Source organism: Sprattus sprattus (assembly GCF_963457725.1).
Source record: "Sprattus sprattus genome assembly, chromosome: 16".
NCBI classification, from domain to species: Eukaryota; Metazoa; Chordata; class Actinopteri; order Clupeiformes; family Clupeidae; genus Sprattus; species Sprattus sprattus.
In genome coordinates, this window is record NC_137914.1 from 29,534,944 (window position 1) to 29,540,943 (window position 6,000).

A 6,000-nucleotide genomic window follows, 5' to 3' on the forward strand; every position below is an offset into this window, starting at 1 on the left:
ATTACATAAGTGGCCTCATGTTGTCATAGTAACACACAGCTTTATTACATAAGTGGCCTCATGTTGTCATAGTAACACACAGCTTTATTATCACGCCACTGGCAAGCTGTTTACCTTGTAAGTAGTAGCATGATAACATTATAGGCGGCTCAGACACCTTGCAAATCCTATCAGACGTATTTTTTAGTTAAAACAACAGAGTTTTTATATTGTACAGTGTGTATTTCTCTGTATCTTTTAAGAAATGTAAGCAAAAAAAAAGTCAAACAATCAGCTTTTAGGTACAAATTCGACTGTCTACGGAACTTGGTCCGACATCTTTTTGTGCGAAAAGAATCAAGTTGTGTACTGTTTTTTGATGAAGGGTAATTCAATGTAGTTACTACGGTGATATACTGTTTTAGATTTTACGGTCTTTTACTGTTGCTATTTGACAGTTTTTTACCGTAATTTCTATACACTATAGAAATACTATACGTAATTTCTAATATAAATATGTGGCCTCATGTTGTTACAGTAGCCCACAGCTTTATAACATAGGTGGCCTCATGTTGTTACAGTAACACACAGCTTTATAACATAGGGGGCCTCATGTTGTCATAGTAACAAACAGCTTTATTACATAAGTGGCCTCATGTTGTCACAGTAACACACAGCTTTATTACATAGGTGACCTCATGTTGTCATAGTAACACACAGCTTTATTACATAGGTGGCCTCATGTTGTTACAGTAACACACAGCTTTATTACATAGATGGCCTCATGTTGTTACAGTAACACACAGCTTTATAACATAGGTGACCTCATGTTGTCATAGTAAGACACAGCTTTGTTACATAACTGGCCTCATGTTGTCACGGTAACACACAGCTTTATTACATAGGTGACCTTATGTTGTTACAGTAACACACGGGTCTATTACATAGGTGACCTCATGTTGTCATAGTAACAAACAGCTTTATTACATAGGTGGCCTCATGTTATTACAGTAACACACAGCTTTATTACATGGCCTCATGTTGTCATAGTAACACACAGCTTTATTACATAGGTGGCCTCATGTTGTTACAGTAACAACACACAGCTTTATTACATAGGTGACCTCATGTTGTTACAATAACACACAGATTTATTACATAGGAGGCCTCCTGTCATGGCTGAACAAGCAGCAAACAGATGATTCCTGAACAGATCTGATTTCTGGTTCATTTCAGAATCAGCTAGGTTATGCATAAGGTCACATGATGGACTCTGTGTGAGTGTGTGAGTGCGTGTTTGTGAGTGTGAGTGAGTGTGTGTGTGTGTGTGTGTGTGTGTGTGTGTGTGTGTGTGTGTGTGTGTGTGGTCCTGACTTAGTTACATGACTCTCTCTCTCTCTCTCTGTGATTGTATTTGTGTGTGTGTGTGTGTGATCCTGACTTAGTAACAAGACTCTGTCCCTCTCTTCCTCTTACATCTCCCTCCCTCTCTTTCTCTCTCTCTTTCCCTCTCTCTCTCTCTCTCTCTCTCTCTCTTTCTCTCTCTCTTTGTGATTGTGTGTGTATGTGGCTTAGTTATGTCACACACTAGCTTGGTGTAAAGAGACTTGGTATTCATGTGATGTGAGCAAGAGAATGAAAGAGAGTTTTCTCTGCAAGGTATGCCTGTGCTTTACCAGCTGAAGTGTTGGAAAGGAAACAAATACTGGTAGACTCATGTGATGTGTCCAAGGCAGCAGCTCACCGATGTGGTCTGCGGATACCAGATTAGGACCAGAGCCATACCAGACCCACACTAAACCCAGCAACTAGATGATGGAATGCCATAACTCTATTCGGTGTTCTGAATGAGATAAACACACCGTCAGGTATACTTCTTCTATGTTTGTATTTAAGTTTATTCTAATTATTTAAATAAATTGTCCTGCCTTGCCTACAACTGCGTTGGTCTTCACACTAACACAAATACTACACAATACCTAAAAAAACTAAAACAGTGTCATAACTTCTGATATAATCATGAGCTCCTTAGGTGCATTCCCATTATATGTCATGTTATAGTTGTATCTTTTTTTTTTTTAATCTTATTGAATCTCTGCTGTAGGGCATATCAAACTCTGACGAGGAGCACTGGTCTATGTCGCCACCTGCTGGTCTTAACATCAAACTGCCACTCTCTCTCCCCTCATACCAGCCCCGTTCTGTAAGCAAGGCTGCACAGGGACGTAGCCTAAATCAATGACTGTTAAAAAAAAAAACCTGTTTAATCAACGCAGGGTTCGAACAGTGCACAAGTCTTTAATATTGTATATGTATATTATATAATAATATTTTTTGTCTCTTTCCTGATTTAATTATGGTTAATTGGGTGCTTGTAATGGAAAGACAAAAACAGAACAGAATAGGTCTATTTACTCAGTGAGTAAGGGTTTGCCAAACTGAAAAATGTAGGTCCCAACTACAGCTGGTACATTAGGCTATCAAATGTCAAGCGTGATAAGGGACACTGATCAGCCGTTGCACGGTGATGTTTAACTGCTGCACGGATTTGATTGGCCTCCCACTATTACACACGCAAAAAAAATCCGGAAACATACCATTGCTTAACCACCTGGCGTTCCCGCCCAAAGACATCATATAGGTAGACGCCGCCTCCACTGCTTCTCGGCGAAACGCGTCGCCGCCATATTGTTACAGGAGCTCTCGGTCTGTCAAACGTGTCAAACAACCGCAAGTTGCCAGGAGCTGCGGTTTATCTGGATACAAATCACGATAACCTTTTACATTTCGCAACCAATTTCATGGAGTATTAAAGGGTTTATGCTCTACGTGAAGTGTGTGAAAAAGATTTGCCTCTACATTACTTTGAATCTCGCTAGTTAAATCGCCAGTCATTCATGTGCATGGGTCTATGATAAACGCTCACCTTTCTTGCACAGCTCGTGCTCTTTGAAAATACTGAGAAGATCTATAAACTATTAGCCTGACGATGTCATACTCATAATTCTAGTCAGAATATGAGTCTGAGACCGGACTATTGGGCTGTGATTATGGGGCGTGTTTCAACGAACCAGGAAAGAAAATTCCTCTTCGCTGAATTGGATACCTAGAACCAATCAGAGCAACGTAGTATTTCCATCTGATAGATTAAACTTTTACCTGATCCCGTAGGAAGGACGGCAAAAACATCTTTTCAATCGACAAATGCCTTGATCGCGTTTCTCTGTTCCTCTTTCAAAATGAATGCGCTGTCATATCTGCGCTGTCATATCATATTAGCACTCAAGGCTAGAAGCTACCATTCGTTTGAATGTTTTTTTTTTCTACGCGTTAGCATAACCTATCAATAATGCTCTAGAGTGCTTCAGTTAAGACCCATAATCCTGGGCAACACTCGTTTTGCGTATACACAACTAACCGAGTCAATGTAGACATATAAAAGTCGTGTAGATAGCTTAAATCATATAAAATATGTCCCACTAAGCTTCCGAGACGGCGCCATCTTTGTTCGATGTATACCGGTATTCTATCTGTCCATCAACGTATAAAGCCCGCCCTTACAATTTGAATGGTCAGATCACTTTTCGGGGCCGTTTAAACCCTCCCAACTAACTCGACTCCAGACTGAATCTCCAGACCAAAAATTTTGTGGGCGGAGTTCAGGCTGGTATCCAGGCTAATAAACTATGGAAATAGTGCTTCTTTAGTTACTACGTATTGACCATCATTAATTAATCTGGCAGGATGGTACTGTTCGTGAAGTCGCTTAGCATAAACTGCTAATGTACAAATACGAGGGTTACAGGGTTTACCTTTGCTCATTAATTTAGTGTAGGCCTATATGCCCTTGTCTATCTTAGATTAAGCCAGTCGCATATCATTGCTTAAGAGGTTTGCATTCTTATCATTAGTTCCCTGTATAATTAATTATTTAAACGGTAGCCTACAACAGTGTATCTGGGCCTCGTTTCCCGATAACGACATATTTTAACGGCCTACGTGGATTTTTAAGACATAGTAGACTCGAACATCATCTTAAAGTCAGGTGCACACTGCAAAAATGCTTTTCTAACCTAGTGTTATTACTCTTATATTGAGATGAAAAAATCTAGTTGGTCTTGTTTCTAGCTAAATTGTACTTACCTAGTGCTCTTTGGTAAGGTTATTTTTGCCTATTTCAAGAAAATATTACTTATTTTAAGAAATCTTAACAAGCCAAATTTGCTTAACGCACTGGCAGCCAAATTTGCTTGTTTTAAGCCAAATTTGCTTAACGCACTGGCAGCCAAATTTGCTTGTTAAGATTTCTTAAAATAGGTAATATTTGCTTGAAATAGGCAAAAATAACCTTACCAAAGAGCACTAGGTAAGTACAATTTAGCTAGAAACAAGACCAACTAGATTTTTTCATCTCAATATAAGAGTAATAACACTAGGTTAGAAAAGCATTTTTGCAGTGCACTAGCGTAACGTGCACGAGTCCTTAAGTACTCTTAGTGGTTGGAGCTGTCCATCACAGTGGTTCTGAAAGTAACGTAATCGATGTCAGAAGAGTCGATTTTCTCACTTGTGTATAGGCTCATGAATGAAGTTCCAATATAACAAGTGTCGACATAAGAACAATACCTCAATAAATATATATAGGCTAGAAAAGATCAAATAAAAAACATCACTCAGGGCATAGTTACGCCTTGTTGCCCTAGCTATCAGGGGGGAAACGATCTCCAATAGCTGGAGGATTACCCCCCGGGGCAGGCGATAACGTAACATTATCTCCCCATCTGATAATGTGTCGAGGGGGTTGAAGCGTACCCTCAGCTCCGCGTTAATTATTACAAGACGGCTGTGCCGTCGCCGAATCCTGTTGTTCATTTGAATTAGTCTCTGCAGACCCGCCATCTTTACTCCTCGAAGAGTGTAACTCAGCACTACCTTGATATAGGCTAGGTGCCTGACAGTGCCAACCTCTTGATTGATTTCCAGCCAGGCTCAATGACATGTCAATTTCCTAATATTGCAGCCTAACTACACAGTCAGAAAAGCCATCTCCTTAGTTCACTAACATATTATTTTGTATAATCTTTATTTTCAAATACTCAATATTCTTTATTTCTATTTTGAAGGGAATAGGCAGGTGAAACAATGACATTCTCATGATGTGCTATACACAGAAACATCGTTTGGATTTCTTCTATAATAGTGTAACCGAGCGTTGGCACTTATATCTTTTATCACAAGAATGACACATGCGTTGAAGGGAAAATAGTCTCGTTTACTTTGTATAGACAAGAAGTGAGTCAGTCACAACGTACAACGTGAGAGCTGGAATACTTCTTTCCAAGTACGGAAACCCCGAGGGGATAAAATACATTCGCTCTTCACAAAGCTAGTCTGTTACAATAGGCCGAACGACGCCCCTGGTGGATTGCATCGCTAAGTGTGAATTTAAGTGTGAAGTTAAGTGTGAAGTTCGCTAAGTGTGAAGTTACTACTGGTCCTGACCACACGTAGAATTCTTCTCAGCGAAAGATCAATTTAAGCTAAGTGCGGCGTCGGGAAACTGCTCTGCAACGTAGGATCCCTCTTACGACCGATTTCAAGTGCTTTTTCGCGTTCCGGAAACGAGGCCCTGATAGATCAGGCTGTGTATCTGATAAAGTTTCCGACAGTAAAAATCGCACCTTTCTGTTCAAACTATGTCCTCCTGGAAAATGAGCAATTATTTAAAAAAATGAAAATGAACTGAACTATGAACGAGTTCAGAATTGAAATGGTGAACTATGAACGTGAACGATTCATATTTACTTGTATGAACTGAACTTTGAACGAGTTCATGTGAGGTGTGAACGTGCACAACACTGCTCTTCACCCATTGTAGACCAATATGTTAATACAATGCTTTGTTTAATGATGTCCATTGTTCTAAACTAGTGCAGTGCCCGTAGGAATCATGCATTCTGTAGTGTTAGCAGACGTAGGTGTAGCTGTTGGGTAGTGTAATAGCAAGACATATTTGCACTC